Raw genomic sequence first — 27863 nt, 5'->3', positions numbered from 1 at the left:
AAGTATTAAATAAAACATTTTATTTCATAATAAATACATAGATTACTTTGTGCATTTCAGTAAGGGCATGTAGTAGGCAGCTCTGGTAGTGCATTTAGAGCTGGACCGATGAATTCTGAATAAACAGCTGGATTGCTTTTGCTTGTTGGGTGCTGGGTCTTCCACACGCCAGTTGTGATGCTCCGGTCCGCCAGCCACATCTGTGTGATCTGCGGCATTCAGAACAGATCTCAAAAGGCAGAATGTCCACGTGCCTGGAGCAGTCAAGCAAAGCGTCCAGTGGGGACCTTTGGGTAGTCGTGTTGGGCAGAAGCACCCTCCAAGCAACCCTGCACAGCACAAAAAAAGAAAAAGAATTATCCATGAGTGGTTAGAAGATTACTGGGCCATAGTAAATATTGTAGGTTACCAAGTACACCTGGCATAGAAAGTAAAATACTCCCAAATAGGTTACTCAAGAAGGGTCCGAGACCTTGCTAGGTCTCCGGTACACCAACCCACCCCACAGCAGTACACCGACCTCTCAGTGTCAGTTTCTCCTCCAAACTATAGACCTAGGGAGAGTTTTTGGTGAAAATGTGCGATTTTTACACTGCAATACCATCAAACTCGGTCTTTATATCGACCGCGTTGTTACCACGCAATGCCTTTACAACGCAAGTCGTTACAACGACTAGCGCTAGATGACATGCTGGGCTTTGGAGTTGGATTAGTAAATCATACTATTCCTGTGTGTGCAACACTAGGAAAGATGTTGGAACAGTAAATCATACTATTCTATTGTCTAGAGCGCCATCTAGTGCAAGTCGTAACAACTTGCGTTGTAAAGGCACTGCGTGCTAACAACGTGGTCGATGTAACAACCGTGTTGTGATGGTATTGCGGTGTAAAAAACGCATAGTAGGGTGACCAACTGGCATTGGTGCAAATTCAGGACGGTGACTGTAAAAATTCAGGACAAAGGGTCAAAATTCAGGACACAAATTCAGGACAGGAGGTCAAAATTCAGGGCAAAACTTCAGGACAATTGGATAAGTTTTACAGACACATCAGAGGTCGCGCAATGGTATATAAGTAAGCCCAGCCATATCCAAACATATTCAACCATTTGCAAACCTATCCTTCCATCTATCCTTTCACTCATCCATCCTTTATCCATCCATCCACCCTTTCACCCTAGCAATCTGTACACTCATCCATCCACTCTTCTACCCATCCATTATTTATTTATTTATTTAGGAGATTTGTAGAGCGCATGGCTGCCCGGGAGCGTCCCAGCGCTGACAGAATCCACTAAGATCTCCAAGGGGGGGGGGCCGGGGGGAAACAAGGGATCAAGGGAACAGCCATCCATCCACTCATCCGTCCAGCCATTTACCCTTCACCCATCCAGCCATCTTTTCTCTTATTCATCCACCCAGTCACTCATCCTTCCACCCATCCACCCTTTCAGTCACCCACCATCCTCCCTTTCTCTCTCCATCGTCCCTTTCACTTAGCAATCCTTCCTTCCATCCATCCATCCACCCACCCATCTACTCATCCACTCATCCACTCATGAATCCATCCATTGACCCTATCACTTATCCATCCTTTCTCTCATCCATTTATCCTTTTACTCCTTCACTAATCTATTCATCCTTTAGTCCATCTATCCTCCCTTTCACTCACTCATCCATCCTTACATCCACCCTTTCACTCAGTCCATCCATTCACCCTTGCACTTATCAATTCATCAATCCATCCATCATTTCACTCATCCATCCACCCTTTTACCCATCCAGCTACCCTTCCACCCATCCAGCTACCCTTCCACCCAGCTATTTACCTTTTCTTCCTTCCATCCTTCCACCACTCACTCATCAATCCATCCATCCTCTTTTATTATCCATCTATTCAATCTTTCATTCATCCATGCACCCTTTCACTAATTCATCCAGCCATCCACCCATCCCTTCACTTACTCACGCGCCCACCTTTTCATATTCATTTTGAGCTGAGCCTTTTTGAGCTGCAGAAGCCATTACTGGACTGGGACAGAAGCCACCCAGGGCAGAGACAGGATCAACCACAGGTGGGGGGGGGGGGGGGGCTTAGGAGCCATCACTGGGGGGAGGGGGGTGGGAAGGAGGGGGACCAGGATCTACCAGTGTGGGCACAGGGGTGGGCATGCAGTATCCTAGTATCATCTTGGTCTCTTCCAGGGTGGGGTAGGGCTCCTCACCCCCTCCTGGACAAGACAATGAGAGGTCAGTCTCTCTTTCCAAAATGTTACTTTTACCAGCCCCCACTGTGATGTACAGTACTTAAAGGAGATACTCCGAGAGAACTGATTTAACTGATTGTCCTCCATACTTTGTTAATCAGTGTTGGTGCGATTGTGCCATTTCTTTATTTTATTACATTAAATACTGCATGTTTGAAGAATCGAGGTTTGTTTACAATTTTGTGACCGTTATTAAGCTCTGTGCTGTGATGAGAACCACGTGCTGCCTCGGTGTAATCCAGACCGGTTGTAGGATGTTTGGGGCCCTGGGCAGAAAGGGAATGTCTCACACAAATTGCAGATACAAGACGCATTCAGGGCTGTTTGCATCTCAATAGATGTCCCTGCTCCTGAAGCTGCAGCCACTCCCTCTCAGCCACCTTCAAGCACCTCTTAACAGCTCATCAAGGGTTGGAGGTGTGAGGGGTGTGGGCTGCAGCTTCAAGAGCAGGGGCATCTATTCAGATGCAAACAGCCCTGAATGCGTCAAGTCAAGTCAAGAAGGGAGGTGGGTGGAAGCTGTGCCGGCTTTAGAGATGTGCGACCGTGCCCGGTTAAAATTACGGACAAATGGCGTCCGTTAAAGAATCCTTCACGGACAACGGACAGACGGCCGAAATTACGGACTGTCCGTGAAATCTACGGACGGTTGGTCACCCTATCGCGTAGTAAAGATGGTTTTCCGGCGCGAAGTCACTTCTACTGGCGTCAACTATGGCCTAGAACTGGAGTGTTTAGACAAGGGAGTCTAAACCCCAGGGATAGCGCCCCACCACCCACTTTAGTCTGTTGGAAAGATCTAGACAATAGTGACGATGACTGAAAGAATGGAAAAATCACAGGAAAGCGTGCCCACCCTGCACATTTGATGAAAATCTAGTAGGTCCATTGGGGCTCTGGTCAGAGGAAACCAATTAGCCAGGAAATTCTAGTGTGAGTTCAAAACTTCTACCCCCCCCCCTCCTACGCCACCTGCACCACACATACAAGTACACAAAAACAGTCCACACCAATTATAAGAGCGTACAATATACTGATATAGGACACCCCGCTCTACACCTCACTGCAAAGCCCATCAGTACAAGATACCAGAACACTGCATCGCAATGCATAAGCTATCCACAACCAGGGACCTCCCACAGCTCGCTGACTTTATGCTTTTCTTGGGTGTTGTGTCGGCTAAGCTTGTGCAAATAACAGACATAAACCCTTACTGGACCATGCACCCACATCATTTCATGCCCCAGATCACAAGCATACCTCTTCAATACCACAGCTGGCATAGTCCAGCGCCACCATGCACCAACACCACTCCAAGATCATTCAACACCACACCACGCATCATCACAGAAGCCCTTATAACAGCACACCGTCCACCATAATGCATGCCACCATGCCACAGCCACCTACACCACATTATGCCATCTGTATCCTATTTTATTGCAAACACAACATATCCCCCCCATTACAAGTCCACACCAGCACTACATTGCACATGACAATAAACCCCATTACCCAGATAAACTATTCCTCAAGTCTCAACTGAATCACATTGCAAAAGGAAATAAGTAGAAGCGTATGTCTAAGGAGCGGAGCTGCAGAGGACCGTGTTGTAGGCAGAGTTCCCACCCAATGAGAGGCCAGAGGTTTGGGTGGACTCTGGATCACTAAGGGGAAATGGCAGAACAGGTTCATGGACAACCAGAGCCAAAGGGCACCAGGACACATGAACCTTGCATTACAAGTAGTACAGAGGACGCCTGTGGTTCTTGGACTTTAGAAGCAGTGTCTGGGTATCACTTCTCCTGCCAGTGTCCGAGCCATGCTGCATCCATGCATTGGATGCTCCCATGGGGGAGAGTGCTCTGCAGGAGAGAAGCAATAAAGCTCTCTTCAAACAGACCATGTGTGGAGGCACAGGATAGGAAGGAGGTGTGGCGCAGCAGCCAGGGCGCCCGACTCCAGACCACAGGGTTCACGGTTCGATCCCCAGTCACCATGTGACTCTGGGCAATAGCTCGCTTAATCTTCCAGACGGCCCCCTGCACCGAGGACACTGCTCCGGAGATAGCTGTGCGCTTTACAAATACTGGTATTTCATTTCATAGGCAGACCAGATTATATACAGACAGAGGCCCCAGAGGTATGGACCGAGGTATAGCAAGTAAAGACTGAACAGGAGCCATACAGTACTCCTGAGGCGGAAGCCGGGAGCAGAACTATTTTAAAAATTTGAGTGCCACTTATCTGATTGTATTCTGTGTTTAACTTACTTTTATTTCGAGCACTTGCTGAATTGAAAACCCCTCCTTTGGCTAAAAACGCTGCACAGCGGATCCTAACGCCGAGAGCAGCTTTGGGCCACAGCAAACACCCTCGGACGCCATCGCCGGCGTGCACTTAGGCCACGCCCCCTCGAGGCCACGCCCCCTCACGGCCACGCCCCCCCCCCCCCCGCACCGGTACAAAAGGCTCAGATTGTTAGCGCTTTTTGACAAACAGTACTCCTGAGGCAGAAGCCGGGAGCAGAACTATTTTAAAAATTTGAGTGTCACTTATCTGATTGTATTCTGTGTTTAACTTTTATTTCGAGCACTTGCTGAATTGAAAACCCCTCCTTTGGCTAAAAATGCTGCACAGCGGATCCTAACGCTGAGAGCAGATTTGGGCCACAGCAAACACCCTCGGACGCCATCGCCGGCGTGCACTTAGGCCACGCCCCCTCGAGCTCCCTCTCCACTAATAAATATGTGCATCTGGAGGAAGCGCAGCGGACGAGCGCAGCGGGCGCGCCGGCAGCGCGCCGAAGGCGCGCCTAAGGCAAGCCCGTCTGCGCCCGTCCGCGCCAGGACGGGCCCGGGGCCAGCAATCCTGGACCTTTCCAATGGTGCAAGTCTGTCATACTCCAGGGACTCCCTACTTCTACTGAACCAGCCCCTACAGCCTTCCTGTATCAACACCCTTACAGGTGAGAACCAGTGCACTCAATGTCCTAACTGTCCTTTCAAATTCACCCCAGCTCTGAAGAACCAACTCCCCCCGACAATCATTAAAATGGGTTTGTTAAATTGTCGCTCTTTACCTAAACACACCCAGGAAATACATATGCTACTAGAAGAGGAGAAACTTGAGATCCTGTTTCTCACAGAAACATGGCTCAGACCAGAATCGGACTTTGACATTGTCCAGGCCCTACCTCAGGGCTTCCTACTGCAACATCTAGAATGAGCGAAAGGTATGGGAGGAGGTATCGAGATTATTTACAACAACCAATTCACATGTCGTTTTCACGACAGCCCTCTACTGAACTGTGAAAATGTTCATTTCAACATCCAACTGTCCCCTTGCAACTCCCTCTCAGGAGTCCTCATTTACCGCCCACCAGGGCCCTTGGGCCAATTCTGCAGCTCCCTACTAGAATTTTCAACTGCTTTCTCGAGCACGTCGTCTAACATGATAATTCTAGGGGACCTTAATATTCATTTTTATAAGGACAATGACGATACTGCCACAGAACTACTGGCAGATCTAGCAACTCTTCAGCTTCAACTCCAGAATAACCAACCCACTCACAGGCTCGGGCATTTACTCGACCCTATCATATGCAACATCGATGATCTTAAAACCAACGCCCCAATCCCTCTGCCATGGTCAGATCACCTTCTCGTCCCCTTCAATTGAGAAGTACCTAACATCTCTCCCCCCAACAAGCCCTCTGCCGCTCCCACGCGTCCCTGGGCTAAACTAGACATCGATAAATGGAAGCATGCCTTAGAACTCCGTAAACCAAGCCACGAATTAAACCCTATAAGAGCAGACAAAATGTTTGCCTCTTGAATAGAAAACTCCCTCAACACGGTCCTCCCAAAAAAACCACACCTCACCTTCCGTAAAAAAAAACCCGGCCCCATGGTTTACACAGGAGACCCGCCACCTAAAAAAACTCTGTAAAAAAGCTGAAAGAGTATGGCGGAAAGACTTCGACCCTGAGCGCAAAAAAGTCTACAGACTGTCGATTCTCGCATACAAAAAAGCCTTGAAAAATGCACAAACCACCTTTTTCCATGAGAAAATTAGCTCGGCATCCTGCTCATCAAGAGAGACTTTTCAAATCGTTAAGCAACTCCTAAAAACACCAGAACCTTCAGGATCTGTCGAGCCCTCAGATAACCAATGTGACAAACTGGCCGCTTGTTTTGACCAAAAAATCCAAAATATCTTACAAAAACTCCCCCCCTTTCCAATACGAATCACCCTCCGGCATCGGCAGAACAGTCCAAAGAGCCTAATTCGAGACTTGACTCATTTACCCTCATAAGCCCCGACACTCTGACGCCAATTCTCCAGTCACTCAAAAGCGGCTCACCTTCAGACCCAGCCCCAGTAAAAATTCTAAAACTGGTAACACCGACTATTCTCGAATCACTGGTGAACGTAATTAATGCCTCTTTGACCAACGGAATGGTTCCACCCAGCTGGAAGAAGGCGAAGGTTAGGGCTCTACTGAAAAAAACAAATTTGGACCCCCTTAACCTTTCCAACTTTAGGCCAATCTCCCTCCTGCCTTGCACCAGCAAGATAACAGAAACATTCATAAACTCTCAGCTATCTAATTATCTTGAGACCAACGAACTACTCAAATCCTCACAAACAGGTTTCCGCCCGGGTCAGGGCACTGAAACCACGATGCTGACGGTGGTCGAGGAGGCCAGGAAGATCATGGATACAGGAGGATCAGTGGCAGTGATCCTCCTGGACCTAAGCGCAGCCTTCGACACTGTCAACCATCAGATCCTGGCCCAGCGACTTAGCGATCTTGGGATTTCGGGCCTTGCCTTATCCTGGCTGAAATAATTTCTGCAAGACCGATCATTCCAGGTCATTGAGGACAACTATTCATCCAAAGAGACCCCTGTACGTTGTGGAGTGCCTCAGGGCTCCTCTTTGAGCCCTACACTCTTCAACGTATATATGTCCCCCTTGGAACAGATAGTCGCCCCACACGGGATAAAATTACTAACATACGCAGACGATACGCAGCTGGTGGTGGTTTCCCTCACCCAGCAAAAAAATCCCAAAATAGACCTTTATTCATGCCTGACGGATATCGTCAGCTGGATGGACAGATCCCACTTAAAGCTTAACGGCAACAAGACGGAGATCATGGTGATGGGGAACCAAGCCCACCTCACAGACTCCCTTTGGCCCCCTTGCATGGGTAAACCTCCAACCCCTAAGCCCGAGATTAAAAGCCTCGGTCTATGGCTGGACAAAAACCTTACCATGCAAACCCAAGCTAGAAAAACTGCCGGAGTCTGCTTTGGTCTCCTGCGATCCATCCGAAAAATCCTATCTCTACTCCCCTTCCAATCAAGGAAACTTTTGATACAGGGTCTCATCCTGTCAAGGCTGGACTACGGCAATGCACTCTACCTGGGTGCACCTCTAAAAGTCACTACCAAACTCCAAGTAGTTCAAAACGCCGCCGCCAGGATTCTGACCAACACCAGGAACCGCTGCTCAGCCAAACCAGCCTTGCAAGCTCTGCACTGGCTACCCATCTTGGAAAGAGTGCAGTTCAAGTCACTCTGCCTCACACACAAAATTCTGAATGGGAAAGCCCCCCCCCCCCCCCCCCCCCCCCCATACTCAGAAATCTGGTCACTCCCTATACCACTTCGAGACCCCTTCGATCATCCAATGCCAACCTTACTAAACTTCCCAATATCTGTCGAGCACCATCAGGAGGCCGGCGCTTTTCCTACAATGCATCCAAGATGTGGAACTCCCTCCCCCCTGACCTCCGTGCCCAACCCAATCTTCTGGCATTTCGAAAATCCTTGAAAACATGGCTGTTCCCATGAGCTTCGCTCCCTCTCTTTCCATCAGTACTTGTTCAGCGCTGGGACTCTCACGGGCAGCTGCGCGCTCTAGAAATCCGATAACATTAACATTAATATACAGGGCCGGGAACCAATAGCAGCCCTGGCCAAAGAGTTAATCCAGCCCTGTTCCCTTGCTCTACTCATCTCTTCTCCCGCCGGCTGCTGGTGAGTACCAGAGACGCCAGCCGGGACCCTGTGCCTTCCAAAACAGCCTCTAGAGGCTCCAGCCCAACAGGGAAATGCCCGGTGTAATAAACAGCCAGTCTGCCCGACCATAGACACAAGGACTCTAGAGCAGACACAATCTAGGCCAGGGACAAGCAGGCAGGGGTACTGGGTGGATAGAACCATCTGGGATAAGTGACTTGAGAAGAATTGTGATCAAGGAGAGACTGTTTAAACCCGAAACCAAAAGATGGAGCCCCTCCCCCCAAACAGAACCCAGGTCAGGCAGTAAAACCCCCAGAGGCAGGAAACGGACATGTGAAACCTACCATGAAACAGACACCTACAGAAGTACTGCGAAAGCTTGAAGAGGCCACGGGGACTCCCACAAGGATACACAATACAGTTGTATCACCAGAAGTCCCTACGTGCCACCTTCACCCATCCTGAAGAGCACCCAGGAGGGGGAAAACAAGAGGGAGAAGCATTCCCAAAAGCATATAAAGCACACAAAGAAATGTAATATTTGAAATTAAGATAAACTGCAACAGTAAAGACGAAGAGTCCAGAATAAAAATATGGACATCACAAGTTATGTATGCTGTGGAAACTTTAATTTTTTGCTTCAGCTTAAAAGCATGGACAAGGACGCAGCCAATGAGTTCAGTCACTATACCTAGGGACTTCAGGGTAAATTGTTCACATACTGTGACACAAAGATTCCACCTTTGTTATTTTGGGGTCAATAGTGCTACATGCAGCCCTTGCGTGCTGTATGATAGTGGCTTCATTAAGGAGACTCGTGGATTGCTCCTGGACCATGAATGGCACAGCATACATTTCAGTTGCTCACTCCCTGAAGAAGTCTCCATGTCTAGGGATGAAACGCATTGGCAGTGTCCTAGTGCATGCTTTTAGGCAGACGCAAAGAAATAAAGACTGGAGTTTCCACAACATACATGACTTGTGATGTCCATATTTGTTCTTCTAGACTGTCTTCCTGTTGTAATTTTGGATTACAAAATGTATTTCCAACTATACATTTTTTGAGCTTTATATGCTTTTGGGAGTGTTTCTCAGTCTTTGGTTGCTATCTTTAACAATTGGCCCTGGGAGAGAGCACCCAATTACAGGGAATTTGGTCAGAGTGCAGCAACCTACAACACAACCGCTTGAGCTGTTTAGGTCGAGCCTGGGCATGCTCTGCGAGGCCTGCTGCATTCAGGTATGGATTTGAAGCTCCGCCCAACTTTAATTGGCTGCTGTGACTGTCCTTTCTAAATGTTGGGCTTTGATTGGTTAATAGGCTTATTAGTCCCTCCTTAATACCTCGCCGTTTTCTTTTGGAACCTCCCATCAGGACTGGACCTTTTACTGTGTCCTTACTTTATAGCTTGCAGTAGCCCTTTGGGAGAATGCTTTGCTCAATCTAAAGAGCACTGGTAGGATGCTAGCTTTAGCAAGGGCAGTTGCCTTTATTTGTAGCACACTTTCACAATGAGGCCACACCCACCACTTGCAGAGGGGCCAGCAGCTCACCCAAATTGATTTTTAGTTATTTTTATTAGCAACGCGCCTTGCGCATTTTCACTTTGACAAGGCCTTTTGCTTATTTTACATCATGCCCCACACAGCACTCGGGATGCCTGCTTCAACAATGGTTTTCTTTATTTGCAGCACGCCATGCGCGCTCACTTTAATAATGGCGGCTTGTCGTATTCAACTTGTTTAACGGATATCTGCCCACAATGCTAACACTTTCACAACAACCAATGCCACAGCTCAACATGTTCAAGAGAGGAGTCTGAGTGAGGGCGGTACTGCCTATTGTGTAAGGTGATCTAGGATTGGAGCATCGGGTCACCTCAGCCAATCCACTGCACAGAATTTCGAAGTGCTGATTGGATTTGGAGTGAACACATTTCCCTGTGCAAACAGTCTACAGATAGTGGATTGGTGCAGCTCAGTCTGGAGCCAGCTGGGCTGGGTCAGAGGTGTACCTGGTTTGTCAGTCAAGGGGATAGCCTTCCTCCAACCAGCTGGACCAGGTTCGGTGGCTGTTGCCAACTGTTATTTCTGACTGCTGCTTTGTTTTGTATTGCCTTCTGCCTCTGTACTCCTTCGTTGCAGCCCCCAGCCCACCCCCGAACACTCCTCACTCTGTGTCCACTGTTCCCGCCGCTTCCCTAGTGGCCACGCCGCCTCGCTGCCCCGCTCCCGCCTCCCAGCTGCTCCTCCCTCATCACCTCTTATGGAGACCCCTGCCTGCACGTGTGGACGCGTGCAGCGGGCGCACCGAAGGCGCGCCAAAGAAAAGCCTGCTGCGCCTGGACCACGCCAGACCCCTCACACCCCACGACGCCAGACTCCGATACAACGCCAACACCATCCACGCTCTCAACACCGGCCGAGACCACCGCTGCTTCCAGGCCGCCCCGAAATGCACCCACAGGCCCTTCTCCTGCCACACCTGCAGCTTCACCTACAACAGAACCACCAAGCCTCCAAGGACTGGACCCAACCACCTCCGATGCATACTCCTAAACAGCCGATCCGCACGCAAACAGTCTAGCTCTGGGACTTGCTTGACACCTACGCCCCAGACGTCACCTTCCTTACAAGACCTGGTGGAACGACTCCTCGGCACCGGACCTTGCCATAGCCATCCCAGAAGGTTACAAGATCTCCCGCAGACACTGCACCAACGGAACCAGAGGAGGAATAGCAATCGTCCACAAATCCACCCTCCAGGTCCACACCCTCGCAGATGCCCTCAATTCCACCGAACACCTTCACTTCCGGATCCACACCGACCCCAACACCACCCTCAGAGGAAAACTCCTCTACAGACCCCCCCTGGACCACAGGCCCTGTTCAGCGACTCCATCGCCGACCTTGCCGCACCCAATAGCTACCCCGCCGCTGCTGGAACAAAGTCACCAAGGACCAACTGACCTCTACCATCGCCCAGAACCCACCCAACGACCCAGATACCGCCGCCCGTAACCTCGAACAGTGGATCGACGACTGCGCCAACACTCTCGCCCCGCTCAAGAAACCCTTCACCAACCACTCCAGCAAGAAAGCCGCCCGGTTCACCGAAGAACTCAAGACCTCCAAACAGACATGCAGGAGCTGGAGAAGAAATGGCTCCACGACCGCACACCAGACAGCCACGCATCCCACAAGAATGCCATCCGCAGACATCACCACCTCATCAGAACAGCCAAGAGATCTTCCTTCAAAGCCCGCCTGGATAACCACGCACATGACAGCAAAGAGCTCTTCAACATAGTGATGGAACTCTCCAACCCCAGCGCCAACACCAACGACATCCCCTCCTTGCAAGATCTGTGCGACTCACTAGCCGCCTTCTTCCATCGCAAGATCGTCAACATACACGACAGTTTCAACACCCCATCGGCTCCAACCACGACAGACCCCACCCCGTATGCCACCTGCACCAACCAGCTGACCTCCTGGATCCACGTCAACGATGACGCGCAAGGTAATGAACTCCAGCCACTCAGGATCTCCATCTGACCCCTGCCCGCACCATGTCTTCAACAAAGCAGACTCTATCATCGCACCCAAACTACGGAAGGTCATCAACATCTCCTTCGACACAGTGGCATTCCCAGAAAGCTGGAAGCACGCAAAAGCTCTCCTGAAGAAGCCCAAGGCGGACCCCAAGGACCTCAAGAACTTCCAGCCCATCTCCCTGCTCCCCTTCCCGGCGAAGGTCATCGAGAAAATCGCCAACATACAGCTGACCCGCCACCTCGAGGACAAGAACATCCTAGACCCATCGCAGTCAGGTTTCAGACGAAACCACAGCACAGAGACAGCCCTCATCGCCGCCACAGACGACATCCGGCGCAAACTAGACAACGGCGAAACCTCTGCCCTCACCCTCCTGGACCGGTCAGCCACCTTCGACACGGTCTGCCACCGCACAATAACACCTTCAAGAAGACGGAATCCAGGAGAATGCCCTGGACCGGACCAAGTCCTTCCTCTCAGGCAGAACCCAGAGAGTCCACCTTGCACCCTTCCGATCATCTGCGGCGTCCCCCAGGGCTCATCCCTCAGCCCAACCCTGTTCAAAGTCTACATGGCCCCCCTCGCGCAAGTGGCCCGACAGCACGACCTGATCATCATCTCCTAGGCCGACGACACCCAGCTCATCCTCTCACTCACCAAGGACCCGCACACCACCAAAACCAACCTCCACGAGGGAATGAAGGCAGTCGCCGAGTGGATGAGGAGCAGCCGCCTGAAACTGAACTCGGACAAGACGGAAGTCCTAATCCTCGGCCCCACCCCCTCTGCATGGGACAACTCTTGGTGGGCGACCTCACTGGGAACAGCGCCAACACCCACGGACCACGCATGCAACCTAGGATTCATACTCTACTCCTCCCTCTCCATGACGAAACAGGTCAACGCAGATTCCTCCTCCTGCTACAACACCCTCCTCATGCTTCATAGGATCTACAAGTGGATCCCGACTGAAACCAGAAGAACGGTGACCCAAGCCCTAGTCAGCAGCAGACTGGACTATGGCAACGCACTCTACACAGGAACCCCAACCAAACACCTACAACATTTGCAACGCATCCAGAACGCCCCCGCCCGCCTGATCCTCAATATCCCTCGATGCAGCTGCATCACCTCCCACCTTAGAGACCTGCACTGGCTCCCCGTCAACAAGAGGATCACCTTCAAGCTCCTCACCCACACAACGCACTTCACAAAACCGGACCAGACTACCTGAACAGACGCAACTTCTACACCCCCGCCTCCCAGCTCCGCCAGCCTCGCCACTGTCCTGCGCATCCAACGCACAACCTCCGGTGGCAGATCCTTCTCCTACCTCGCTACCAAGACCAGGAACACCCTCCCCACCCATCTGCGGCAGACCCAGGACCTGCTCACCTTCAGGAAGCTCCTCAAGACCTGGCTCTTCGAGCGGTAGCAGCACCCCCGCCATCCAGCACCTTGAGACCCTCACGGGTAAGTAGCGCGCTTTACAAATTCAATGATTGATTCCTAGTCTGAACTAGAAGGGAGGATTAAGGATAAAGAACAGGCGGCTGAGTGCAACCAGGACTATTCCCCCGGAGTGTTCTTACAGAATCACAGTCTGTTGATGCTTGGCATTCGCTTTGGCTGCTACCAAGTTCTTTCAGTTCAAGCCAGGCCAGTAACTGCCTTACAGGGTCCAGCAAGCTGTGGTGTGACAGTTCAGCAAGGTGCGTGGAATGGCTAGCGTTTGACACTAGATATTCTTTTTTTAATGCAAAACTGGTTCAAGTAGCACGTTGCAGTCACACTGCTAAACTCTTGCAAACCCCTTGGCTTCTGAAAGTGTGGCCTGCTAGGCAGTAGTCAGACATACGTGCTCTGTAGAATGTAATTTTGAAAGGTTTCTTCTGGTTTGTGTAAAGGGTACCAACCAGAAGTTGTCAGATTTCATTACCGTCCTGTTTAGTGCATCCTTGGCCATCTATCATCTTTTTGCATCAGAGGATTATCGAGGGTTCCACTGCATGGATCCAAAAACGAGTTTACTTGTATCTACTTACTTTGCGGTAGACTGTTTGCTGAAGGCTGGAAGTTCGAAGTCTTTTCATAGTGCCCTTCACTGAAATATTAGTGTATACTTTACTGCTATTTCATGTTGCATTTCTTTTGGAGTGGTAAATGGGTGTAGAGGCCGTTCTTACTTTTGTCTGTCGAATCCTGGCTGGTTCGATGGCCGGTATTTTCAGGGATCTAACAAGGGAAGCCTCAAGGTGTTGGCACGGTCTCGGCTGCCAGGTCGGGACAGTGCTACGCAACCAAATGGACGAAATGCTGAATAAATCATACATTCATCCCCAGTCAAGAGATCTGGGTAAATCCATCATTCCTTTGCTCACCATGCCACCCCAGTAAAGACCCAGCCATATGCAAATCAGTCTTGACCCGGTGCCTCATGGGAACAGTCCAGACCAAACTGCCAGGCCAGGCCCTCCCTGGACCGGAAACAAGCATCCTCGAACTGGTTTCTGGGTATTACCCTTCCTCAGCCAGGCTATCTTGAATCCAGTGGCACAGTGAGCAAGGGACCCACGTGGGGGCATACCCATCCCACTTGGGGCGGAAAGTGCTACGAAAACAAATTATGGACGGAATGCTGAACACAGATCATCATTCTGGCAAAGGCCTGCTTGCACAAGCTGGAGGAGAGCGACTCCCGACTGGGACGGTTTTGAAGTTAGAGGGTTCACGCCCATGTACAGTGCTCCTAAGGCCACTCTCCCTTTGTGAGGGATGTTGGTTTCTGCTGAGGTGTGTACAGACCGTACGTTGAACCTCAGCGCCGCTCTTCAGATGCTGCCTCAAGGCTCACAGCAGGTTTTAAAGGTGGAGGTTCTCCATGTGCCATGGATGGGAAACTAGATTCACTGTTCTGCAGTCTCAAATGTCACGCAGCCGTATTCTTTGAACACAATCCAGGTAAGTGGGTTAGTTTTAACAAAATGACCACATTTGGGCAGAGAACTATTCAAAGTGATCTTTCCACCAGTCACAGTCAAAGCTATGTTGCTTTAGGGCGGAATGCAACAGTCATGCTTTTGAGTTTTCTTAAGCTCATGCGTTGAATTTTATTGGATGCAGTTATGCTCCTGTGAAAACCAGGAATCCACTTATTCTGGGGGAGGTTCAAAACTGATACAACTCGCTAGTGCTGCAGTGCACACTCGTGCACACTGGTTTGCTTAATGAAGTCCCTTTGATCGGGTCCATGGTGCCATGTGGTCTAGTAGTCACAACTAGTTGTATGGACAGTCACTCGAAAGATCACAGTTGTGATTTCATTTCACTTGTGCTTTAGAACCCAATAATTTATGATACACATTTATATTGCAACATGTCAAAATGCATAAAAAAATAGTTTTATCAGGCAAGTCGTCTTACCATACGTCTCAGCTACACAGCTAACTCCATACTTGTGTGCAGAGAATCGATGTACAAATGCAAAAAGGAGAACAATTGATGGACAGAATGCAGAACAATGTCATATTCACCCCAGTACAGCGAACTGGGCCCAAGTCCATCGTTTTTTTGCTCACCATGCCATTCCAGTTTGAACCCAGCCATATGCAAATCAGTCTTGACCCTGAGCCCAAAGGGGAAAAATCCAACCTGAACTGCCAGGCCAAGTCCACCCTGGACTGGAAACAAGCGTCCTAGGACCGGTTTCAGGCTTTCAGCCCTCATCAGGCAGGATAGCTGGACTCCAGTGGCATGGAGCAAACAGGACTCACGTCTGGGCATACCAGTCACACTCGGGGTGACAAATGCAAAAAGAACAATTTATGGACAGAATGCAGAATAATATCATACATTCGCCCCAGTAGAGAGATCTGGGCCTGAATCCATTGTGTTTTTTGCTCACCATGTCATTCCAGTTTGGACCCAGCCATATGCAAATCAGTCTTGACCCTGCGCCCAATGGGAACAGTCCAGCCTGAACTGCCAGGCCAGGTCCTCCGTGGACTGAAAACAAGCATCTAGGACCGGTTTTGGGCTCACTCTGCCACTGGATTCAAGCTATCCTGGCTGAAGAGGGGTGAAACCCCAAAACCGGTCCTAGGATGCTTGTTCCCGTTCCAGGGAGGACCTGGCTTGGCAGTTCGTGCTGGACTGTTCCCATGAGGCACAGGGTCAAGACTGATTTGCATATGGCCAGGTCTAAACTGGGGTGGCCTGGTGAGCAAAAGAATGATGGATTTAACCCAGATCTCTTGACTGGGGTGAATGTTTTTATTTGTTCTGCATTCCGTCCGTCAATTGGGTGTCTTTTGGAGAATTGATGTACATGCATAAGAGACGGGCACGAAAACGATAATAAAATGCATTAAGTACTTATGCAGGGGAGGCGGCAGTCAGGAAGCCATTTAATAAAGGCTGTTCCGGCAAATACTTCTCCAAAAGTACCCCCAATCTTAAATTCCATAATGCTTTGTAGTGCTTCCTATTATCAATGACTTGGAGATGCGTATCCAGGTTAATATATCTGGCAGACCAGGGTGTCCATACATCACTGCGTGAAAAGGACTATTGCAGGCGTAACAATGCCTTTATTGCATAGGTCACTGACATCAACACTTCTTGATCCCCGTGTTCGGTTCCAGAGGTCAAACTACCAGTCTTGGTAAGGATCACTACGAGCATCACTAGTTGCCTTCTGATTAAAGTAGGTCTCTTTAGCCCACAGTCAAAGATGCTCCTCCTTTTAAAGTCACAGTCTTTTATATCAGATGAGAAAAGTATTACCTTTTCCACATTGCACTGAGTGAGTGATTCAGTCTTTCTCCAAGACACACCACACCATGCCACAATTCCAATCAGCACAATTTCACTCCATGCTTCCATTCCACACCACATAATTAAAAAAAAACACTCAATTACACACCACATCCATCCAATCCACACCACAGAATTCTACATCATGTGACAAAATTCAACAGTACACCACATAATTAAACCCCACAACATACTACTCCACAAAACACCATTCCGCATAGTTACACTGGCACACAATACAACTCCACATAATTACAGTACTCAATACCACATATTTACTATACCCATTTACACAACCCAAATCCACTCACAACCACCACACAACTCCACAGCTAACAATCTAAATTCAAACCACAATTCTACTCTACCCCAAAACACCTGGGTAAAATACATAGTCATTTACAACGCCAATAGCTCTAACTTACAAATGCGAGACCTATTGTATTGCAAATGCTTGTTTTCTTTTCCTATTTATTATTTTATTGAGGAGTAGAGAAAGAATGCATAGGATTTTCCAAGTAAGTATGGATTAGATGAATGGTGTTGGGGATATCTTTGTGAAAAAATACATGTAGAAATCGGTTCAGCACCTTCCCCGAGTACTAATACTAGCTTCTGGAGTATTTAATTCCATGCTATATAAATGGATTCACACTTCGGGCTAGCCCTCATCAGAAGTTCCTCACCCCCCTCAGTGATGTATGGCACCCAAGCACCTCCCTGGTCCTCCTGCCACCCAGCAGCGGACACTCCTGGGTCTTGTGTTGCTGGTCTGCTGAGGCACAATCCCTACACGGTCCTCTGTGGCCCATTGTAGCCCCAAGCGACCCGCCGTAGGACCTGCCTGTTTCACGACTCCGAAGATAAAGCGGGAGTAGATCTCCTTCCTCTTGCCTCTTCGCAGCGCTATAGACAGCGAGATCTTCCTGGTCTGCTCTCGCATCTTCTCTGTACAAGGAAACTTCATCTTGGTGGAACTGAAAGGGAAAAAAAAAAATCTTGTTAAGAAATATGGAAAAAATAAATACAAATCTGTGATGAGATCTGCTCAATGGATTAGGAATTGCTCTAATGACCCCAGATGGGGACATTTATTCGCACATTCAACTGTCGAGAAGCACAAATCGATTTGTCTGAACTCTGCCCATAATTACCAGTCAGTAGAGACAACTGGTTTAGACAAATGGTGTAGTGGGTGGAGAAAGTTGCTATACACTACAATCAGGTTTACCAACCATTTTGCAGATGGCGTAGAATATGTACTTCAGTGCAGATAATCTAATCGGCATCTGTGAAGCCACAATTATTGTATTTAAAACATTAATATCGAAACTTCTGTAGAGCTTAGAAAAAAGTAATTGGCTTAAATGTCAATGTATTTCTGGATGTGAGGGACAGCAGTCGGGACCAGCTTGTACTGAAGTTAAATCATCGTCATGTGTAGAAACTTGTCCTCTTGTAAGAAATGTAGGACCAAACAAAAGCAAACGTAAGGAGCTAAGGGCAGAACAAAATAGAAACTAATTCACGTGAAGTGTACTATGGAATACTCCCCAAAAAATCTGCATCACCGCCTTAGGTCTGAGCCGCCGTGTCATCACAAGCCTGGCGCGCCTAGTTCACGACTAAAGAAGAGAGGAGGCGACGTGGACCCTGGCACCGCGTGCCCAGTGATGTCTGGGAATGAAAGGAGTGGCATCTGAACTCCCCACTGCTGGGCTTGGGGAACCCAGCATAATACACTGCACCCTTCCCACTTTTCAGTAATATTTCCAAAGCCACTGCTGGGAGCCCATTTTATACCCAGGGGATAGGAGATGGGGTAACACTTCTTGAAAGAACTAAAAACTAATTGAACCGAGCACATTAATACGTAATTGATGTTAACCTTACATTTTCATAGGCAGCCTGAACAGTCATTTGAAAGGGTGTGTGGCCCTGCGTGGGAGATTATGGCCACCGGCTTACAGTTCTAGTAGAGTGAGATTGTACCTTGCTGGGATATCATGCCCCATGCTTGGGGAGCAGGCATGAACCCTGCCTGGAGTGCCCGACTGCATATGAAACTGGTATCCTGACTCATGGTGGCCCTGGAGTCCCTAGATTCCAGCATGATCACAGAGACCCAGGCCTGTGTCTCCCCCCCCCCCCCCCCACTGTCCTCCCCCTGGTGCATCACACCAGTCGAGTGCAGTGAGCCTCATGCAGAGGTTCAAGTGGGCCGGGTCCCTCTGGGTCTCAGACTCAGAAGTTATGAAAAACCAACATTGAAATGGTCCCTAAATTCAGGTCGTTCACTTTACTGTCAAACTCCACAGATTTGAGCAAATGTCAAAAACCATAAAGGAACCTAGATGAGCGATTCAGTATCAGCTTCTCTTTCCCATGTTTTTCTTAAACTTGCATTTCCCCCAGTGTCTGCCATTTCCAGATGTTTCCACAGTTTCTTCGTGGCGCACATGACTCTTGTAGAGTGCAAGCTTTGAACGGAGTGGATTGAGAGCTGTGGAGTGGAGGCCGTTGGCAGTGTGTGTTTCTTATAGGGCCCGTCAGAGGTCAGAAAGGTGTTCAGAATACCTGGCCATCCAATCCTTGGCCTCTCCGCACAGCACTCTGAGCCATGGCCATGCATTTCAGATGCAATTGTGATTCTGTGCCAATGTGTATGAAGGATGTACACCAGAGGCAAAATATAGAAAAAGGCAAAAGTAAAAGAAAGTGTAGTGCTTATAAGCGAGTGGGTGTATTGTGTTTGGGAGGGGGTGAAGTGAAAGATGCAAGGAAGCGCATTCAGAGTAAAAGGACGGCATTGAAGATGAAGCGTAATCTGTTCAGATGGATGAGATCCAGAGGAAAAAAGGTGCCTGTGTAATAGTGATTCAGAAAAGGGGGTGGTGATGAACAGAGTGTCTGAATTAAGCAGACCACTCTTACCCAGTCCAAAGATCAGGGCTTGATCCATCACCGTTATTTATCTCACTGCCCCATCCCAGCTCAGAACCTGGCTATATGCAAATCAGTCTGTCCCTGGCCCAGTGCATCATGGGAACAGGGCAGACTAAACTACCAAGCCAATTCTTCACCAGACTAATTTGCATATAGCCAGGTTCTGAACTGGGATGGTGCAGTGAGCTAAAAAACGGTGTTGGATCTAGCCCTGATCTCTTGACTGGGTGAGAGTATTCTGCTTAATTCAGAAACTCTGTCCATCACCACTCCTTGTTGTTAAATATTTTGTCCACCATAAGCGTGGAAGGGTATACTCAGATGCGAGTCCCTTGCTCATTGCACCATCAGGATTCAAGCAAGCCGGGCCGACGACGGCTGAAATGCCAGAAACCGGTCCCCGGAAGCTTGTTTCCTTCCCAGTGTAAGAATTGGCTTGGTAGTTTGGTTTGCCCTGTTCCCATCATGCACTGGGACAGGAACAGACTAATTTGCATATAGCCAGGTTCTGAACTGGGATGGTGCAGTGAGCTAAAAAATGGTGTTGGATCTAGCCCTGATCTCTTGACTGGGTGAGAGTATTCTGCTTAATTCAGAAACTCTGTCCATCACCACTCCTTGTTAAATATTGTGTAATAAAGTGGGCATAAGAAAAGTCATTGAGACAAAACCACTACCTCTTCCACATATCTCAGTAATATTTATTCAGTCTCACTACACTGCATAACTAAAATATTTTCAATAATAATGATTAACACAGTAGGTAATCATTTATTTAACTCAAGTAAACTAACAGCCATTCACAATACTACAACTGACAAACTATTTGCTTTATGTATATGGCTGCAATTACAGAAAGTTTGCAGAGAAATCAAAATATTGGTCGGGTGACAAATTGAGTAAGGAAGCCTCAGGGGAGAGCCTGCAAGGAATGGTAAGGTGGTCCTTGCACTCCCCATAGCCCTGAGCTGACAAGCTGAGGCCAACTCACCTCTTTAGGTATGGAAGGCCGCCGCCCCCACACCACTGGGGCTGCAGAGGTGTCAGTTATGCCCCCGCCAGGTAACACTGGGAATCACAGATATGTAGTTTACTTGTTTTAAAGCTTGCCCCCAATTACAAACCCCCCCTACTAAAGTCCCCCTCCACTCATTGCTTCCCCATGTAAAGCCCTGGCCTCGTGTATCATCACTATCCATGTGTACAGAATTTTGTGTACTACAGTCAGGACACCTACGCAGCAGGACACGTTCACGATGAAAGTCCTACTCCAACAAGCTCACCCAAACCGCTCACTGCCCTGACCACGTCAGCCATCGTGTCTTCCATCCACACCAGTGATCCCACTACAACCCTCTCCACCCCCCCCCCCCCACACAACTATTCCAAATTGGCACACAGCTCACCAGCATTGTCAACATCTCCATCTCCACAGCAGCCTTCTGTGACCACGCAGATTGCCACCGCAGACCGTCTGAACACTCCGACCACGGCGAAACTGTGGCCCGATCCTCCTTGACCGCTCGGCTGCATTTGACAAACTCTTCCACAACACTCTCCCAGGCTCTACAATGTTGGCATACAGCAAGTGCCCTCAAGTGGATCACTGCATCCGACTGCCTCACTTCACCACCGCTCCCAAAGACATGCAGCATGCCACAAGGATCATCCCTCAGACCCCCCGTTCAACATCTACATGATACCCACCCCCCTCGCAGACATCTGATCCCATAGACTTCATAACCTCCTACACAGATGACTCCACTGATCCTCTCACTGAGAACTCCTCCAAAGCCAAAACCAGCTTCTACAATGACATCACCAACATAGCCCAATGGATGAGAGAACGGCCTCCAACCCAACTCCGACAATGGATGAGAGAACGGCCTCCAACCCAACTCCGACAATTCTGAAGTACTCCTCTTCAGGAAGAACACCTCTGCATGGGACCACAGTTGTTGGCCTGCTGAACTGAACTCACGCCCACACAGACCATGCACGCAACCTCGGCATCATCCGCAACAGCCAGCTGACCATGAAGCGACAAGTCAACTCAGTCGCCTCCTGCTTCCACACACTTTGCATGCTCCGCAGAATCTTCAGATGGATCCCAGTGAACACCAGAAAGTCACTCCGGCCGTCGTCACCAGCCGCCTCGACTATGGTAAAAACCCTCTACCCCAGCATCTCCACCCAGCTCCTCAGAGGACACCAGACCATACAGAAAGCAGCAGCAAGATTTCTACTGGACCGCCCCAAATGAACCCACATTGCCCCCCACCTGAGCCCTCCACTGACTCCCCATCAAGAAGATGACCATTGAAGATCCTCAAACACGCCTACAAAGCCCTCCATGACCTAGGACCTGCCTACTTCAACCACAGACTGAACTTCTAGCAACTCGCTAGAGACCTAGGCTCCTCTGCACTCGCCGCCACAAACACACCCCGCACCCAGTGCACCCACAGCGGCGGCTGCTCCTCTTACATCGCAGCCAAAACCTGGAATGACCTCCCCTTCCAGCTCCGTAAAGCCCCTCGCTGACAGACTTCAGACAAACTCAAAACGTGGCTCTTCGACACACTGCGCCCAGATACCCCTAGGGGTGACAGAGTAGCACTTTACAAATAAACCCACTTTGCCCCCATCTGAGACACCTCCACTAGCCGACTCCCCACCCAGAAGAGATACCAGTTCAAGATCCTCAAGCATCCCTACAAAGCTCTGGACGATCAGAGACCTGCCAACCTCAACCATGGACTGAACTTCCACCAACCCGCTAGACACCTGCACTCTTCACGTGCCCTCACAAACCACCCTGTGCCCGTCTCAGCAGTAGCTGCTCCTTCTCCTACATTGCTGCCAAGACCTGGAACGACGCCACCCTCCCCAGACTTTGTCCAGCCCCCTCGCTGGCAGACTTCAGAGAGACTCCAGACCTGGCACTTGACAAACACAGCGCCCAGATACCCCTAGGGATTTGACAATGTAGCACTTTATAAGTGCGGTTTGATTTAAGAACCCGTGCAAAGCCTGGGGCGGGGTCAGCACTGTGGTACTGCCACCACATGTAAACGCGTGTAAACACTCTTCATACCTGTATATTGGGGCGTTGGTTTGCTAATCCTCACCAGCACCCTCTGCTGTACTTAACCGCCTTCCATTAGCATCAGCCTCTACCCTCCACAGGCTCCCCTACCCCACCCCTTGCCAATCCACATCCGACTCCCAGCTCACACCAAACCTCACGTAATAGCTTCGATCCCAGATCCCCAGCTCACCTCTCCACGCCAACCACCCCTCACCCCTCCAGCTCAAATTAACCCCTACCCCCACCGCACGCACCCTATATCACCAACACTCACTAGACTAGAGTAACCGCATCTCCGCTTAGTCGGTGCCACGGCGGTTCATTTGCTTTACCTTTTCTCAAAGCCAAGGGTGTGATCTTCGGCAAATCCCCCAGCCTCGCTCATCCAGTTCACATCTCTGCGGGACAGTGCTTCGAGGTGAGCCAAAATGCAGCGCTTTGAGGACACTGCGTAGAGCCCCTCCCCCCGAGCCTCGCCGCAGCCAAGAATAGATCAGTACATTAATGCACCGGGTGATTTCCGGTCATGGGTCCTAAGAGGGATGCAGCTCTTAGTCGGCCGAAGCCCTCCACGTCACAAAGAACCTGCACTAATAGTCAGACCTGGCCATATGCATACATCTGGTCAACCAGCGCACAGCTGCCCGGCGGCAGAAGGCGAGCTGGAACCATCGCAGGAGGTTTCTAGCGAATCTCTGGAGGCTGTGAACAGTCAATGTCCCATTTGAGGGGTGTGAACCTCCCCCCTAACACCAGCAGCAACCTTTTGCTAGTGTTTTTCGACCGAGACGTGACGATTGGGGTTTGGGTGCAGAAGCCCCTCTTAGCCCCGTTATGTAGTTCTTGGCCGAAGGCCTCGTTCCCTCCAAAGCCCCACCCTCGCTTCACACACATTGGTTTTAAGTCGGGAGGTCTGTAACTTACTCGCATGCTCCTGCATTTGTAGAGAGATTTCCTTGTAGAATCTTTAAACTGAATTTTAAATGTGCAAATTCTAAATTGCCGACTGACTCCTATTTGGTGCACCACACAACCCATCAAAACATTCCAATATAAGCCACTATACAAACACAATGTCCCTTGCCCAGGAGAAACTCATGGGAAGGCCCCAACGTATGATCGCATCCGCCACCCCTCACCCCCCCAAACCACTTTCAAATCACTAAACAGCTACAACTTCATTGAGGTCAACTTGGAGCATACAACTCTAAAAACTCAAAAAAATCTAACCCAACAACTTTGCTTCCACCTAGAGTTGCAACCAGAATACCCCCCAAACACCAGTGTCCACTATGCTAATGTTCCTCCTCCTGTAGCAGAGGACACATTCCTTTCAAAGCACCATGGCATCAAGAGAAGGAAACAAAACAAATAAGCGAACTCAATGATAAAGAAAAAAAAAACCACTTCATTTTTGTTTCTCCCTCCCCCTCCCCAAGAAACTGCACTAGACCTTAATTACAAAAACCTGTTTCAGAACCTTACAACTGTAGGCCACGAAGCCACTGCCCTGAATTTCATATCAGCCATAAAAATCATATTTGAAAAAACGAAGGCCTACCAGCCATCTGTAAAAAAATAAAAATTGAGATATATATATAATTGCTCTAAAAATAACACATCGTGGGCAGCAGTGAACACTTGATAAATGTCAGGCTCTTCCAGCTATCACTTATTCTTACCTCTTAATGTATAGACAACCACCCAGCAAAGCAACTGCCCTTCTAGCTAAAGGGACCTATCCATTTGAACCACCCAAACCTATACATTGTAAAAGTTCTAACATGTGCTCTGACCAGAAGGCTAACTACAAGCACAGCTGATGCCTTCAACACGTTGTTTTCCTGGCACAACACTCCACTGAACACACGCAGATGTTGTATCTGCCCCCTTGGGATGGACAACTCCCCTGTGAGCTGCAGTGACACCGCCTTCACGATCGACAACTATTGAAAAACCTTCAAAGATGCTAAAAGCCACCAACAAAAGTGCATACAGATGGAAACAGTTCAAGCACTTAAGTGCACTACATAGGGGTATTAAGCACTATTTAAATGCCACAATGGAACCGGTTGCTCTTTTTTCACCAAAATCAAGGGTTAATACTTGGTCTTAAATTCTTGGTGTATGATAAGTCATGAGTGGCAAGTAGCCACATGAAAGCTTGGCTTGTTGTGTGTGGAAGGGTCCAAGAGGAAATCTAGCCGAGCCAGAGCCGGACATCTGGCATGATCTTTCAGGGGCTGACACCTAGCTGTAATGCCCCAGTTACCTACTGGTAATCTTTGTTACTCGGAGTATTGTCTTCCTCGCCACATGAATTACTAAGTGAGCTTCAGCTCCACACCAGATTCCTCCAAAGCAATTCACATTCTAGGCCTCCCATCCCTCTCGAACATGGCCAACCTCCATCACCCCAGACACTGTATAAGGGTAACCCTGGGCAGATAACTATGCTCTGCCAGCAGAGATTTGCTCACTCTGCACTACGTGGCGAACACAGTAGGTAAAAACTCTGCCTCCGTAGCAGAGTTAACCTCTCCCTCCCCCTCCCAAAGTCTTTAAAAATGTAAAAGAAGCCACTTAACTGCTGTCTGCCGCCTCGCCTGCTTGGCCGCTGTTGGAAAAGGCTCTTTTTGTGGGGTTATCCCCAAAGTTTTTGCTTCTTCCTCCCTTATTTTTCCTGACCTATGGTTGTTGGCAATAGGACTCTGGGCACTTTACCACTGCTCATCAGTGCTAAAGTGCATAGGCTCCCTGTATAAATCGATACTGTAATTGGTTATCCACGATTGGCATATTTGTATCACCAAGAAGTCCCTAGTAAAGTGCACTGGGTGTGCCAGGGCTGGTGATCCAAATGCTACTGGTGGGCCTGCTGCACAGATTGGGCCACCCACATGATCAGCCCTAAAATGGTGTCTCAGGCCTGCCACCGCAGTGCCTGTGTGCAGTCTGAACTGCCATGTCCTCCTGGTCCGTGTCCCCACTGACCAGGCCTAACCCTTCCCTTTCTGTACACATTGGCCACCCCTATGGAAGGCCCAAGGTACCCCCCTGGGCAGGGTGCAGTGTATGTGAAAGGTAGAGCATGTACTAGTGCAGGTGACATGCTCTGGTAGTGAATTACAGCCATTTTCGTTTTCACTATTGTAAGGCTATCTTGCCCATAAGCTATGATGGGGAATGCTGGCTACAGTGGCTACCAGCATATCTTCCCATGGGAGCAAGATAGGACATAAAAGTCTGGTGTCCCTGAACTCAGAATTTTATGACATCTTTTAGGAAAGGTTGTTTTTAAATCCTGTGTTTGAGAACATCACTTTTAGAAAGTCGCTGTTCTTTTGTCTAACCTTTGTGTGCCTTGGCCTGTTTGTAAATTGACTGTCTGGTTAGAGTGTGACAGGGGCTGGGGATTCCCCGGGAGGCTGGCTGAATGATTTCATCTGCATCATGAGTGGTGGGAGGGGATAGAACTTGGGCCAGAATAGGACTGTGCCCGCCTTCCACAATGCTGGCTCCACCTCCTGCTGGGCAGCTGACGACCCTGCCCCTCTCTCTGAAAGGAAAGGAGAAGCCAGGAAAACAAAGTGCTCAAGGAACACCCAGAACTGGTTCAGACCGGGCTCAGAGCCCTCCTGCACAAAGGTAACAAAGACTTTTAGGGGTATAATTACTGGACCCCAGACAACAGAAAAGGAGATCATCCTGAAATCAAGGAACCTCTGCCAAGGAGAAAGCTGGAAAACTGAAGAAGGAAGACTGTCCTGCTGTTTATTTGCTGGACTGGCCTGCAGTTGCTTTGCTGCCAAGGAGAGGAGAAGGACTTTGCTTTGTGCTGTGTCCCCTTGCTTGAAGGAATTTCCAAGGACCTGAAGAAGAGCTGGCTCCCTGTTAAGAAGTCCCAGGAACAAAAAGGACTTCACCCCCAGCTTCCCTGAACTCTACTGGGAGAACTCTGTCCTTCTTTCAGTGCTTGGGCCAGTTGTGGTGCCTCTAGAAGTTGTACCTGTGTTGGAAGCTGGAAACCAAGAATAAGAACTTTCTGCAAAGTTTAAAGCATCGCTCACTTGCAGAGCGCATCCCCATCAGTGCGAGGAAATTCCTGCCGCCGAAGGCTGCGATCTCCCAGCGCCTGTTGCCACTGCCAGAGTCATCGCATCCTTCACTTGCGGAATGCACTGGTCTGGTGTGGGAAGAGTATCATCGCTGCAAGTATTGTCGCAGAGCCGGTCGTCACTGGGTGAGATCATCGCACCGCTTGCAGACCACATCACATCACTGCGAGAGTCGTCGCAGAGCCATTGCATCAAGGGGCCGCAAGAGGAGAAGATCGCCATTGAGCAGCGCATCGTCATCGCACCAGAGATAGTCGCCGCTCCGAAGATCGTTGCATCGTACCTTTTGTGAGCTGCTTCCACCGAAACCTGTACACCGGAATCCACGCAAGGTATAGAAACACTCCCCATACAGACTGGAGTCACCGCAACACGCCTGCTGCGTCCAGCAGAGTTGTCGTATCGCCTCCCCAGGGTCTCAGGAGTGACACATCGCTTGCTTTTCAATGCTACAGCTTTCACTTGAAACTTGTTGCATCTAAAAGGTACTGTTGGCTAAAACATGATGCAACTGGATTATTTTAACGCAACCTTAAGAACTATTTTGAAACCATATTCTTGAACTGTGTATGTTGGATTTGTCATTTTGGTGTAGTTCAGATTAAATACCTTTATTTTTCTAAACTGTTGTGGAGTCTGTTTGTGGTGTTTTCACTGTGTTACTGGGAGTGTTGGTACAAATACTTTACACATTGCTTTCGATAAGCCGGACTGCTCATGCCAAGCTACCAAGGGGGTAAGCAGGGGTTATCTGAAGAGTGTTTCCTCCTTACCCTGACTAGAAGCAGGGGTCCCTATTTGGACAGTGGTACCCACCTCTGCCAACTAGAGAATCCCAGATCTAACATGGTTGGTCAGCGTGGGATTTGAACTTTTATTTGTACTAGACCCACAGTGACTGGTGTACATCACTAGTGATTGCAGACTACTACGCCACCGCATACTATGGTTGAGTTTTTTTGTTTTGGTTCCATTTTTTATTGTAACCCTGAAAGAATCCAAGCATCATGTCTCTGAATGGTAAACCAGCAAGT

At 49.2% G+C, this 27863-nt stretch overlaps 1 long non-coding RNA gene across 1 annotated transcript; it reads right to left on the bottom strand.

Moving 5' to 3' along the window:
- Positions 1-23168, bottom strand: LOC147729561 (uncharacterized). Its single transcript, XR_015308550.1, has 3 exons — positions 23044-23168; positions 17519-17651; positions 1-329 (listed from the first exon to the last, which is right to left on the bottom strand). It is a non-coding gene; the product is annotated as an uncharacterized LOC147729561 (long non-coding RNA).
- Positions 23169-27863: the final 4695 nt, after the last annotated feature.

This window comes from Lissotriton vulgaris, chromosome 2_1, assembly GCF_964263255.1.
Source record: "Lissotriton vulgaris chromosome 2_1, aLisVul1.2, whole genome shotgun sequence".
In the NCBI taxonomy this organism is placed as follows: domain Eukaryota; kingdom Metazoa; phylum Chordata; class Amphibia; order Caudata; family Salamandridae; genus Lissotriton; species Lissotriton vulgaris.
This window is presented reverse-complemented; position numbering and strand designations above follow the sequence as displayed.